Consider the following 14,760-nt stretch of genomic DNA (forward strand, 5'->3'; position numbering starts at 1 on the left):
TAAAGGGGTCTATTTTCAACATGGAGTGAAGAGAATTAAGCATGCAAATCCCATTTTCAATAACAGAAGCATAGAAATGGAAAATTACCCCCAAAGGTGCGACTGCTTATCACATCAAATGCAGAAAATTACTTTATTATTAACTTATACAGAATAGAATAAAATACAACTGGTTTAACAGAGTGCCTTTCATGTATCCAAGTGTACTGTTAAAAATTAATTGGCTGATGGTAGTGCAACAAAAGCATATATAGTAGGTAAACCCAAGGCCACTATTAGGCTATTTCTAGACTGCAGGCTTCTTTCGGAAGAAGCTTTCCCGGAAGAGATCTTCCGGAAAAACTTCTTTTGAAAGAGAGAGTCCACACAGCAAAAGCGCATCGAAAAACTGATCTCCTTTTACAAAAGATAGCATCCACGCTGATTGGACGCTATCTGGCTGTGATTACTATGGATGGAGTGGCCACCAGGGCACCTGTGCTTTTTCCTGTAGGCCTCTTCTTTCGAAAAAAATACCCTCTTCCCCCTCCACACACACCTTTTCCCAAAACAGCTCTTTCAGAAAAAGGCTTCTTCCTCGTAGAAAGAAGTCTACCACTGTCCCTCTGCATTCTTTTGACTTTCTGTCAAAAGAATGCAATTGCAGTTTGGACGTAAGTGTTGTTTTTCTGGGAAAACGGCCATTTTTCTGGAAAAACTCTGGTGTGTAGACATACCCTTAGTTAGCAACAGTTAGCATTGCAACAGTTCACATTAGGATAAATTCCAATGAGATAGATATTATTAGTCCTTTCTGAAAAAAATATAAATATTCTCTTCTAGTCAGAAATGAACAGAAATGTCATTTTAACATGACCACTGAAAGATATAACACAGCACACACACTTGATCTATGCTCTAGTACTAGGTATTTCTATATGAGCTCACACTATACTAAAGGGACAGATTTTTGACAATTTTTCATTCAGATGTGAGAGTATTCCAGCCGCTAATCTTAGCCACTAATCTTAGACCGATGGAAATCGGCAGAGTTATTCCAGAACAAAAATTACACGAATGAGAGGAGACTCATGACCATCATCTATGTATGAACAGACTATTTGCCATTTCTCTGAAATAAACCTTTGGTAACAATAGTGGTGTCTTATTTATTCTGAGGTCAGAGACATGCTGCAGTTTCACTGATGTTCAATAAATCAGATGTACAAAGTTAGGATAATATACTACCCTCAACGCATAGAAGATCCTCTAGTGATAACAACAGACCTCATCCAGAGAGAGTTTCAATAGCTGTACAAGAAATGGCTTCATTGAGTCACATTCAAAAAGACATGTTCACTATTTTTATGGTTAGCAGTTTACTTTTTACAGAAAATGAAAGCTTGCTGGTATTTGACACCACTGGTTTACAAGAAGTAGTAAAAATATTAATAATGATTTTATCTGTAAAGAACCTAACAGTAAAACAAACACTGAGAAAATCTGAAGATAGGGGGCAAATGCTCACTTAACATAAGCAGGTGAATCTCCCCTGACTTCAAGTGAGTGCCACTTGCTCACATCAGATGTAAATTTGGCTCTTTACATGTTTACCATCATTTACTGTTAGGTTCATTCATCCTTAAAACACAGTAAACTGTGTTTCAAATGTGTGAACAGCAGTGTGGTGACATAAAATTTAATTTGAGTCTTAGAGTAAGCCCTAAATGTGCAACATTTGCCTACAATTAGAGATGCACAAAGCTGGTAATCTGACAGTTGTGAAAAGGAATTAAATGTGTTAACAGGTATTGAAAAAAATCTAACTATTACATTTTATATATGTCAAAATGCATTCAGAGGCCTCAGGCACCACAAGGGAAGGAAGAAGATGGAGGAAGGAATGATTTAGACTGAGCTGAGTTACAACATTGGCTAGCACTGCCATTATTAATGAAATTCACAATGGGCACGGAGGCTAGGGAGTCAGAATTACTAGGAGAAGAGAGAGGGATAAATAAACACAGATGGGAGGAAGTCTGTATGATTAAAAAACTGTTCTTGTTTACAATGTTCAAAGGCAATGGCCTTTCTTTATACTTTTAACCAGAGTCAAATGATTTGCTTACTTTATTCAAATTCTCCTGATTACCTGCTTGATATTGAAAGCTCTGTTTTATACAATCTTATATGAAGGTAGAAGGAATTCATTGAGGAATTATGCTTTAGTCTGTTTATGAGATTTTTCTGAGACTATCTCTGTATAACAATCAAACACAGAAATAAGTATGCTATAAAAAGATGTGGCCAGATCCAGATGTACATACTCATATTTAATTACTACACATTTACTCCCTTTGATTCTTAGGGAGCAAAGATGTCAGATTCTGCCTAAGGATGTAAAATCCCATTTAAATGGTTAATCAGTCAAACATTACGGTTAACCAACTAACCATTACAGGCAACTGATTAAACATTATGTTTTGCGTTGTTGTAAAGGATCCCCAATCAGCGGATGGCGCACTGCTGACTTCCTAGGATGCCCATAAGTCTGTGAGGCACGCCTCAGCTGCACTGTTGGCCGAGAGACAGCACCCTACAACCCAGCCCAGGGTCAGGGTGCCAGGCATTCGGCGAATACAAATAGTTCAAGGGTCACAGTCTAAGGCATGGCCCTGGGTCAGGGCGAAAAGCTATGGGGGAACAGTAGTTTAAAGCTCCACCAGGTTCCAGCTGGCAAAGGTCAGACCTCCTCACTCCTGGAGAGCTGACAAGAGCAGGGGATTCTGCCCCACAAGGAGAACCTGCCACCCAAAGGGAGGGGTAGCAGGGAGGGACACAGACCCACGCTCTACACTGCATCCTAGCCCAGGGCTCTGAGAGTAGTGTCCTTGCAGCCACTAGGTCGGCAGGGATCTGGGCCGTTACACACTGTTGAGGTCGAGGGTCAGCGGGGGTCCAAGCTGCAACTCGCTGCCCACCCAACCTCTATGTCCTCAGCCACCCTGAGGTCGGCTACCCCTGTGCCTCTTTCCAATCCCCCACTGTGGGCCTACCAGACTCTGGTGCTGCTCTGAGGGGTCCTTGGGCGATGGAGGAGCTGGCAGGGTATCCATGGGCTCTGGCTGAGGCAGGGATCCTGGTGGGCCAGCCCAGTCGTCGGTGCCCAGTGAGGGTCCCGGAGGGGTTGGCATCGGTTCAGGCGGCAGCCAGTGTCTCAGCAATCCGAGCCAGGGTTCCGGGGTTGGCAGGGGTTCTGGTGACCCAACCTAGTCATCTGGCTGGGGGCAGCACATCCGAGCCCTTTGCTGCAGAAGCCGGCGCCAGGCGTCTGCTCGGGTTGGCTGCCCGGCTCTAACTGAGCCCGTGGCTCTTATAGTCCTAGACCCTCCCTCTGGCTTCCTGTGGACGGGGCTAGGTGCAGCTGGGCCCACCCACCAATGGGTCTTAGAGGGCACTTCCAGGTCAGTGGGCGGCCATGTTGCTGTCCCGGGCTCATTACAGTGGTGAACCAATTAAAGAGAACTGGGTGAGGGGTATTCCAGCCTAAGTGGACTGGAGCAGCCCCCTCACCATGGAAAAGGGCTGCTCCAGACAGCCAGAACAGTCCCTGTCTGCAGTGGGGGACCCAGGACAGGCCCACTATAGACAGGAGCTGCTCTGGCCAGTCAGCTGGAGTAGCCCCTACTTCAGTGGGCCTCACGGGGTTGAAGCAGCCCCATGCCAGCAGTGAGCTGCTCCAGGCCCCACTGGTTAACCAGAACCAATAAGCTTCACCCATTAAGAGTGAGGCTTACCAGTTAACTGGTTAACCATTCACATCCCTAACTCTGGCATAACATTCTCAGGCTTTCTTGTTTGTGGCATACGTCTCTGGGGGTATGTCTACACTACAAACTTAGTTCGAACTAACGGACGTTAATTTGAACTAACTTTCCTAGGCGCTACACTAGCGCTCCGTTAGTTCGAATTTAATTCGAACTAACGGAGCGCTTAGTTCGAACTAAGTAATCCTCATTCCACGAGGATTAACGCCTAGTTCGAACTAGCTAGTTCGATTTAAGGGGTGTGTAGCCCCTTAATTCAAACTAGTGGGAGGCTAGCCCTCCCCCAGGTTTCCCTGGTGGCCACTCTGGCCAACACCAGGAAAACTCTACTGTCCCCCCCCCCCCCCGGCCCCGGACCCCTTAAAGTGGCACGGGCTAGCTACGGTGCCCATGCCAGGTGCAAGCCTGCCAGCACCCAGCCAGCAGACCCTGTACCTGTAGCCAAGGCAATCAATACCCTTCTGCTATGGAGAGTAGTCACGCTGGAAAATGTGGGGGACATAGCGTAGGGCTTTGCCATAATGGGGTTCTCAAAATATGGTGGGGCCATAGATGAAACAGGTATTTCTATCTTGGCACCCAACCACCTTGCCAAAGAGTACATAAACTTCTTGATAGTGCTGTAGGTACTGGTGGATCACAAGGGCCATTTTAGCAACATCAATGTGGAATGGCTGGCAAAGTTGCATGATGCATGCATCTTTAGGAACTCCTGCCTCTTCAGCAAGCTGGAACTGTTTTTCCCAAACAGGAAAATTACCACTGCAGATGTTGAAATGCCAATAGTAATCCTTGGAGACCCAGCATACCCCTTTTTCCCATGGCTCATGAAGTTGTACATGGGCAGCCTAGACCACAATAAGGAGCAGTTCAACTACAGGCCGAGCAAGTGCAGAATAGTGGTGATTCAGCCGCAGGCAGTTACTTCGGACTAGTGGAATTTCAAAATGATGACCAGATAGGAACATGCAAATAAAGCCTGGCATATTTAAATCCTGGGCTTCATTTGCAAGTTCGAATGCCTACATTAGCTTCCCTAATTCCAATAGGGGGCTAGTGTAGACATACCCTGAGAGCTTTATGGAGAGCTGCAGGGAAGATTCTTGCTCCATTTCCAGATACTATTCAAGCTGTTCCCGGGACTCTCTGTTATGTAGGCACAGTAGCCACCACAGATCACACCTGACTGCCTTATCCCACTTGTAACATGATAAAAAATGTGAACTCACCAGAAGGGCCCTCCCTGAGATAAGTGCCCAGCTGTGAGACATCCTGGGAGGAGGGGATTGTCTCCAAGGTTATGAAAAGGTCCTGGCTGCAGGTGATATCAGTTACCTTGCTTGCTGGCTGAACACTCTCCTCCTCCATGCTGTGCTCCACACTGTGGCCCATAGCTGCCAGAGGAGTGTCTTGAGAGGAATCCACAGATTAGCTAAGGAAGCTGTTCCGGTCTCCTCCTAGGATAGCATGCAGACGCTCACAGAAGCTGCATGTTTGTGGCAATGATCCAGACTGTCCATTTGCCTCTTTGTCTTCTGGTATGACTGCCTCAGTTCCTTTATTTTTACGTGGCACTGCTGGGCATCATTGGTGTATCCTTTCTTCTCCATGCCCTTTTCAATCTGTAGTTTTACAAGAACAGATTCCCCTCACCGCACAACGAGGTCCCGTATTGCCTGCCCACTCCAGGCTTGTGCTTGTCTGTGACTATGGGAACTCTTGGTCAGTTGTGCTGTTGAGGTGTGCTGCCTGTTCTGAAGTCTGCTCGCCACACTGGCCACAGAGGAAATGAAATTCAGATTTTTGCAGAGCTTTTACTATTCAACTGGAGAGCAGATGAGTTGAAAGTCCTGGCCAAAGTGATCATTGCAAGGCACTATGGGACATGCCCCAGAGGTCAAGAACATTAGCTTTCACAACGCTGCACTTGCACTACTGTAAAGTCAACCATGCAAGGTCGAATTTAGTGTTACTCCTTGTGAAAGCATAAGAACCTAAATCAACTTTAAGAGCCCTTAAAAACAATGGAATGAGCTTGCTTGGTGTGTAGTCGTTGTTTAGAAATTCGACCTAATGCGGCTAAGTTCGTCCTGAACTCCCAGTGTAGACCATGCCTCAGTGACATTCTCTGGAAGCTTCTTGTGAACTAAATTAATTTGTTACTGTGTATAACTGTTTCATGAACATGAATGACAAGACCTTTTCGTACTATGCAATGCCGACAGATTTGTAGAGGAAGTATGAGCACTGGAGAGGGGCACCCACTTCTTTTTCCCCTTTCATGCCCTACCCCCTCCAGGTAAGTCCCTCTGCTACCCTGTCTCTCAGAAGAGACCCTCATGCTCACCCCCTCCTTAGGAAATTCCCATACCTCCATTGCTCACTGTTCAGAAAATGTAAATGCATTTTGTCACAGCGCCAATTTCCACCGAGTTTTGGGCCTCCTCTTGTCCATGCCCTATATGTGACTGCACTGTTTACACTTCCTTGGGAACAGCTTGAGTGCAAATTTGAAGAATTCACTGTGGATGTGTCAATTAACACACCCCGACCCAACAATAACGTACACAACAAGCCATGGTACATTCACCAGGCAGTTCAACACGTTGTCCAGTTCACCAAGCTATTCCTCTCCTGCAAAATAAATATTCTTTTTCCAGGTACTATAAGTGATGACAATGTTTCTCTCAAATAAACTCTACCACCACCAAATCCTTAAGAATAACAAGCAAGCTAGGAATGCCGCTTTAACAAAAGAGAACTGCATCTGTTTAGAACCATCAAGGGAAAATCCTAAACTACAGTGTGAATTAAAATAAAACTACATGCCAATATCTTTCAGCTTTTTAATACAAAAGATACAAATACAAAAATTCAAGCTGCTATTATACATAACAATAAGATGAAAACAATGTTTTGAAAAAAAAAAAAAAGCTTGGTACAGCCATTAATTAAGGAACAAGGATTTTATCAATATTGATTTCTTGTCTATTCATGTAGTACAACATTTTCAAAAGCACCTAAATAACACAGGTGCTTTTGAAAACATGACCTGTAAAGATTAAAGAAAAAATACTATTTAATAAAAATACCCATATCTAATTGACACAATTCCTTCAATGAATTGAGCAAAGGTAAGCAGAATTTAATCTTTAAATCTACTCTAACTTTTGCATTTTTTGTTATATTAGCTTGGGTGATCTGTCAAACAATCTCTCCATTATATTTACACTACCTCTAAAGTGCCTCCTTTGACATGCTTCCTTTGAGCAGCTGGAATGGCTGGTCAGCAATGCCAGATGTTAGAAAACTATCAAATTGAGGCATCTGAATTTTCACTCAGGAAAGATCAGCATAGCACCTGGCCTTTTTCATTTTTACAGGCCTGTATAATATCACACAGTTGAGCTTTAGAAGTCACAATGAATGTGACAGTTCAAACAATACCCTTTAGTGATGCAATGACTGAAGCAGCACGATTATTTGTCATTGTGCTTTTGCAAAGGGGAACTTCATTGGTGAGCTGTAGGAGGCTCTCCGGAAAAAAAGAATGTTTCCTTGATTGGCTTTTTGATATCAACAAAGGGTTCTACTCTATTATTAGTGTGCACACATAGTTTCCATTTATTATAGAAGCCAAATTCCACATGTACATAAAGGAGTGAATATGCCCATAATATCTAGTAATGCCATCCTACCTTTAAATCACAGCTTTCCCTCAAGCACCTACATCTTCAAAACAAAACAAAACAAAAAAGTACTCAGTTAAAAGTTAAAATGAATCTAATGCATATAAAGGAAGTAATTGCATACTGCTCAAGGTATTCAACGTCAGGATCCAAACCTATCCAAATAACCTCAGAATTCTCTCTCAAACTCTGTATATAATTACTGTATGAACAAATGAAAAGTAAACAGGAGCCTAACTTGGATTCTATACACTTGGGGGTGAAATTCACTCGTTGGAGAGGTGGTAGATGCACCAATTAAATTCCATGTAAGTCTTATTTTTTAAACTAATGTGGTGTGTAGGCATTGTGCTAGCTGGCACTGTGTATCTACCTTCTATGCATGAAATAACTCCACACACAAAAACATTATATTAATATATGTATTTGTGAGAAATAATGCAAGAATATGTATTAATTAAAATCACATTTGCTTTGCCTCTCGTCTTTATCTTTTCTTGAGAAATTTTAATGCAACGATTTGTTTGACTTCTTCTAACCATAGGTATGTGAGTCCTCTCTTTTTTTCTGACTGAAAAGCATATCCTTCATTTTAAGAATGCATTTTCTGAATAAAGGAAAGTTGTGGCTGGATCTGATAAACTGAAACACAAAATCAAATTCAGTAAAATGTAACTATAAAGCAATTTTCAAACTGCAAATGCAAATCCAATCAAAATGGATATATATATATATATATATATATATATATATATATATATAAAGCAGCAGTCATTTTTAACAATGACTTGTGAGAGGCATATATTGATAATAGCTAGTGCCTCTGAAAGAAGACTACGTAAGTTTCACATACTGTACATGCCTTGTTTCAGGAGAATGTGCACTCCACAACAGTGCACAGGGTTAGAGGTTTCTCTAAATTGGTACTTGATTCTATTGAGAAGAAAAAAACATGCACAGCAGGTTCCCAAACACATACAAGTATACACTCTATTTCATATTTCAGTGAGGTTGTCAAGTTAGTCTATTTCAGCAAAAACAACAAGGAATCTGGTGGCACTTTAAAGACTAACATCTATTTCATATGACTTTATTTTTATGATAGTGTGCATAATCCTTGATCAGATCAACATTAATTTAATATGACTCAATATGGGCCTTTATCTGGAATTTTTCCAGGAATGTCTAAGTTTAATATACACAGATCACTACAAAAACACCCTTTACTAAAAAATAGCTCTCCGCCTGTGAATAAGCTCTGGGATAATAAAGAACAATATCTTTCCACTTTCAGAACAAAGTTTGAATATAATGAAAAGCTTGAGGTCTTGGTTGCTACTGTATTCAAGGCAAAAATTAAAATAACTGTGAAATAGCTGCAAGTGTGTTGAGAACAAACAGATCATCTTGACCTTAGAAATATTCAGCAACTGAAAATGAGCTGCTATACTGATCAGAACAGTGGCCTATTTAATCCAGAATCTGACCCCTAATAGTGACTGGGACCAGCTGTTCCCAAGAAATCCTATAATGTATAACTATAGAATAACCTGTCCATAAGGAAAGTTTTTTTCAAACCCAGGCTGTGGATGATTTATATCCGGAAACGTGAGAATTAATACCTATAATTTTTTAATCCTGTCTAATATAACTGAATGTGGTAATCATCTATATAAATGTCTAATACTTTACTAAATTCTCTGTTCTTGGACTTGACATATTTTGGCTGATAATTCCATAGGTTTATTTCAGTATACACTGTGTAAAATACATTTCCTTTGATGTAAGGTTCCATGGGAATCGAGACTGAGGGGAAAAACAACTGAGGAGAGTTGGCAGTTTTTCTAAGGGACATTGTTAAGGGCCCAAAAGCAAGCTATTCCGATGTGTCGGAAAGATAGAAAATATGGCAAAAGACCACATTGGCTTAACCAGGAGATCTTGCATGATCTAAAAATAAAAAAGGAGTCCTATAAAAAATGGAAAGTAGGACAAATTACAAAGGATGAATATAGGCAAACAGCACAGGAATGCAGGGGCAAGATTAGAAAGGCAAAGGCACAGAATGAGCTCAAACTAACTACGGGAATAAAGGGAAACAAGAAGACCTTTTATAAATACATTAGAAGCAAGAGGAAGACCAAGGAGAGGGTAGGTCCATTGGTCAGTGAGGAGAGAGAAACAGTAACAGGAAACTTAGAAATGGCAGAGATACTCAATGACTTCTTTGTTTCGGTCTTCACCGAGAAGTCTGTAGGAATGCCTAACATAGTGCATGCTAGTAGGAAGGGGGTAGTTTTAGAAGGTAAAATAAAAAAAGAACAAGTTAAAAATCACCTAGAAAAGTTAGATGCCTGCAAGTCACCAGGGCCTGATGAAATGCGTCCTAAAATACTCAAGGAGTTGATAGAGGCGGTATCTGAGCCTCTACCTATCATCTTTGAAAAATCATGGGAGACAGGAAAGATTCCAGAGGACTGGAAAAGGGCAAATATAGTGTCCATCTATAAAAAGGGAAATAAGAACAACCCAGGAAACTACAAACCAGTTAGTTTAACTTCTGTGCCAGGGAAAATAATGGAGCAAGTAATTAAGGAAATCATCTGTAAACACTTGGAAAGTGGCAAGGTGATAGAGAACAGCCAGCATGGCTTTGTAAAGAACAAATCATGTCAAACCAATCTTATAGCTTTCTTTAATAGGATAACGAGTCTTGTGGATAAGGGAGAAGCGGTGGATGTGGTATACCTAGACTTTAGTAAGGCGTTTGATACGGTCTCGCATGATATTCTTATCAATAAACTAGGTAAATACAACTTAGATGGGGCTACTATAAGGTGGGTGCATAACTGGCTGGATAACTGCACTCAGAGAGTAGTTATTAATGGTTCACAATCCTGTTGGAAAGACATAACAAATGGGGTTCTGCAAGGGTCTGTTTTGGGACCGGCCTTTGTTCAATATCTTCATCAACGATTTAGATATTGGTATAGAAAGTACCCTTATTAAGTTTGCAGATGATACCAAGCTGGGAGGGGTTGCGACTAATATGGAGGATAGGGTCATAATTCAAAATGACCTGGACAAATTGGAGAAATGGTCTGAGATAAATAGGATGAAGTTTAATAAAGACAAATGCAAAGTGCTCCACTTAGGAAGGAACAATCAGTTTCATACATACAGAATGGGAAGCGACTGCCTGGGAAAAGACGGCAGAAAGTGATCTAGGGGTTATAGTGTACCACAAGTTGAATATGAGTCAGTAGTGTGATGCTGTTGCAAAGAAAGCATACATGATTCTGGGATGCATTAACAGGTGTGTTGTGAGCAAACCACGAGAAGTCATTCTTCCACTCTACTCTGCACTGGTTAGGCCTCAATTGGAGTATTGTGTTCAGTTCTGGGCACCGCATTTCAAGAAAGATGTGAAGAAATTGGAGAGGGTCCAGAGAAGAGCAACAAGAATGATTAAAAGTCTAGAGAACGTGAACTATGAGGGAAGGCTGAAGGAACTGGGTTTGTTTAGTTTAAAAAAGAGAAGATTGAGGAGGGACATGATAGCCGTTTTCAGATATCTAAAAGGGTATCATAAGGAGGAGGGAGAAAACTTGTTCATCTTGGCCTCTGGGGATAGAACAAGAAGCAATGGGCTTAAACTGCAGCAAGGGAAGTTTAGGTTGGACATTAGGAAAAAGTTCCTAACTGTCAGGGTAGTCAAACACTGGAATAAATTGCACAGGGAGATTGGGGAATCTCCATCTGTGGAGATATTTAAGAGTAGGTTAGATAAATGTCTATCAGGGATGGTCTAGACAGTATTTGGTCCTGCCGTGAGGGCAGAGGACTGGACTCGATGACCTCTCAAGGTCCCTTCCAGTCCTAGTATTCTATGATTAAATTAAATTAATGGAGATTGCCTATCTCCTAGAACTGGAAGAGAAGGTTGTTGAGTCCAGTCCCCTGCCTTCTCAGCAGGACCAAGTACCATCCCTGACAAATTTTTGCCTCAAATTCCTAAATGGCCTCCACAAGTATTGAACTCACAACGCTGGGTTAAGCAGCTCAATGCTCAAACCACCGAGCTCTCCCTCTCCTGATTGGCTATTTATATCCATTGTCTTTAAATTTCATTGACATTTACTTGATTTTGCATTTATAGAAAAGGTAATTTGGAGCATATTATTTATCGTCTCTGCATTGTTCATTATTTTAGATACTGTCGCAGAGCAGGTCCTTTTGACCACGGCCTCACGTGTGCATTATCCATTCTGCCACACAAAGGCCCCTCACAGAAAATGTAGGTCGCTGACACACTCTGAGAAAGCATAACTTGTAAGCGCACAATGAAGCTTTCTGTAAACGGAATTTAAACTTGTAGGCATCTAAGAACAGGGAGGTGAGCATGAAAAGATAGAGCACAGCTGCAAGAAATAAGTAAGACTCTCTTGACCGGTCCTTGAAGGTCGGAAGGTAGGCATACGGAGATTAGACGTGACTGCCATGCACACTGACCGTGCCCACACCCGGCACCGTCCATGGGGCCATCAGGCAGGCATCATGAAAAATCCTATAGGGCAATATTGCACATTACCTCATTACCAACCTATCAGGCCCGGCCAGGGAACAGACCCTAATAAGGTACCGGACATCAGGTTATGTTATAAAAGACCCTCGACCCCTTTGTTCAGGGAGGTTCCGTGTATTGAGGGCATGTGTCTTTTTGCCTGGCTGAAGGATTGATCACTCTGAGGCTGCCTCCCCACCCTTTGAGTCAAAGATAGGGGTTTGCGAGTTCTGAGCATGCTCTGAGTTCTAGTGTGTCTTTACGCTGTTATCGTTGCTGGATTTGTAAGTATTGCTTAAATATATTAGTTATTGGTTTAGTTAATAGTTGGATCGTTTTCATTTCACTGTGTAATTCTGTAAAGTGTAACTGAGTTCTATTAACCACACTGTGTAAATTGTATAATCTTGTGTTCTGTAGTGGTGTTGTATTTAGGCCAAGTATAAGTGTTAGAAATAGAAACCCAGGAGTTGTTAAGTTGTAGAGGTAGATTAATGACTAACTCCACCAGCTGCCCTAAAATAACCATATAGGCTGTGGATGGAGTTTTTATTATCATTATATTGGCTTTGTTTTTGTATTTTTTGCTTGCATGCTGTGCTGCCTCAAGCGAATTAGAAATAGTGATTTAATATAATCAAATTATAATCACAAAGTTTGGTTCAGTTTTTCCCTCTTGTAAAAGCACTAGGCAATTACTTGTTAAAAACTCATTTTAAAGTCATTTGGTTTTTATAAAAGAATCGTTGTGCTTAATAAAAAATCATTTGTTTCACCATCATCCAGTAGTTTTCACTGGGTAGTCGGCTTTAGCCCCTGGGGGTTCCCATCACATCCCCGAACCAAGTTGCGACAGATACATCTACCCTAGGGTGTGTCTAGACTACATGCCTCCTTCGACGGAGGCATGTAGATTAGCCAGATCGGAAGAGGGAAATGAAGCCGCGATTAAAATAATCGCGGCTTCATTTAAATTTAAATGGCTGCCCCGATCTGCCGATCAGCTGTTTGTCGGCAGATCGGGGGAGTCTGGACGCGATGCCCCGACAAAGAAGCCTTTCTTCATCGACACAGGTAAGCCTCGTGAAACCAGGCTTACCTGTGTCGATGAAGAAAGGCTTCTTTGTCGGGGCATCGCGTCCAGACTCCCCCGATCTGCCGACAAACAGCTGATCGGCAGATCGGGGCAGCCATTTAAATTTAAATGAAGCCGCGATTATTTTAATCGCGGCTTCATTTCCCTCTTCCGATCTGGCTAATCTACATGCCTCCGTCGAAGGAGACATGTAGTCTAGACACACCCTAAGTCTCTCATCTCTGAACTAAAATATTCTAATCCTTTCAATATCTTTTCATAAACAAACCTCTACAGAGCCTTTTAACATTTTTATTGTCCATCTCTGGACTCTCTCTATTTCTTCTACATATTTTTGAGAATAGATGACTAGAACAAAATGCAACATTCATGACTATGACATACTACTGATTTACATCTCTTCTCTCTCTATATATATAAACAAACTTTTCCTTTGGGATGAGTGATGTCATATGTCACTCTGTGTCCCGCCACCCTTCCCTCTGCCTGCTGCATGGCCTCTCCCCTCCCCCATGCTCAGGGGCACTGAAGAAGGCAAAAGCCCTCTTCCCTCCCCCATGCTTGGGGGAGTTGTGGGAGCCACGTGGCCACCACTCTTCCCAGTGCTCAGCTTCCTGCAGTGGGGGGGGGGAAGAGGAGAAAGTCCTGAGGCTCCACATCAGATGTGGCTTGCAGGAAAGCGCACGTGTGCTGCTGTGAGGAGGTGAGCCGCTAGGACACTCCCGCTGTCCGGGGGCGGGAGGAAAGGCTACAAAGTTTGTCTCTGAAGTTAAGTTGGGCTCTCGCAACAGCTTACCGGCCAGCCCCATCTCCCAGAGCTTCCTGCTGCAGGCCAGAGATGGAGCACCCCAGGGAGAAGGGAGACCCACACAGCAGCCAACATGCACTACATGCACTTCCCAGGGAACAGGATCCCTCCTCTCCCAGGCTGGCCAGACACCCTGCCCCCAGCCCACTCCTACCCCCTAACTGTAGGCAGACACCCTGCCCCCAACTAGCTCTTGCCCCCTCTGCTAGCCAGAAACCCTTCCCTCAACCTGCTCCTGACTGCTCCCTTCTCATAGACTCATAGACTTTAAGGTCAGAAGGGACCATTATGATCATCTAGTCTGACCCCCTGCACAGTGCAGGCCACAGAATCTCACCCACCCCTCCTAGAATAATCCTCTCACTTATAGCTCAGATATTGAAGCCTTCAAATACTTCGAAAACCCCAAGATGCAGAGAATCCTCCAGCTGTGATCTGTACCCCATGCTACAGAGGAAGGTGAAAAACCTCCAGGGCCTCTGGCCACACACCCTGCCACCAGCCTGCTCCTGACCCCACCTCCAGCCAGATACCATGCCCATTTGGTGCCCAGCCCCCATCTGGCCACACTGTCCTGTCCCCAGCCCTGATCCCTGGCTACAGGAAGGGCTGGAGGCAGCCCTCCTGCTGCAGCATGGGCAGGAGGGAAGGCCATGATCTGGCTGCAGCAGACAAATGAGGGATGGGTGAGTGCAGCAAGCAGGGGGCACAGCCCCCACGCAATATTATATGTTGCAATGTTGCATACTGACATGTTTCTGTGAGCTCTCCACAATAAACATGAAATCACAGAAATG

General features: G+C 43.0%; 1 protein-coding gene across 3 annotated transcripts in view; it reads right to left on the minus strand.

Annotated features, from left to right (window-relative positions):
- Nucleotides 1–14,760, minus strand: part of RARB (retinoic acid receptor beta) — a 543,189-nt gene that overhangs the window by 471,037 nt on the left and 57,392 nt on the right. The window contains exon 1 of one of the 3 annotated variants that reach the window (XM_025190306.3): nt 7,042–7,164. The exons of the other annotated variants lie outside the window; for them this stretch is intronic. The gene's annotated coding sequence lies outside the window, so the exon portion shown is untranslated. Of the gene's footprint in view, nt 1–7,041; nt 7,165–14,760 lie in introns of those variants that run through there. 3 annotated transcript variants of the gene reach the window in all.

The sequence above is a fragment of the Pelodiscus sinensis genome, chromosome 2 (genome assembly GCF_052426305.1).
Source record: "Pelodiscus sinensis isolate ZL-2025 chromosome 2, ASM5242630v1, whole genome shotgun sequence".
NCBI classification, from domain to species: Eukaryota; Metazoa; Chordata; order Testudines; family Trionychidae; genus Pelodiscus; species Pelodiscus sinensis.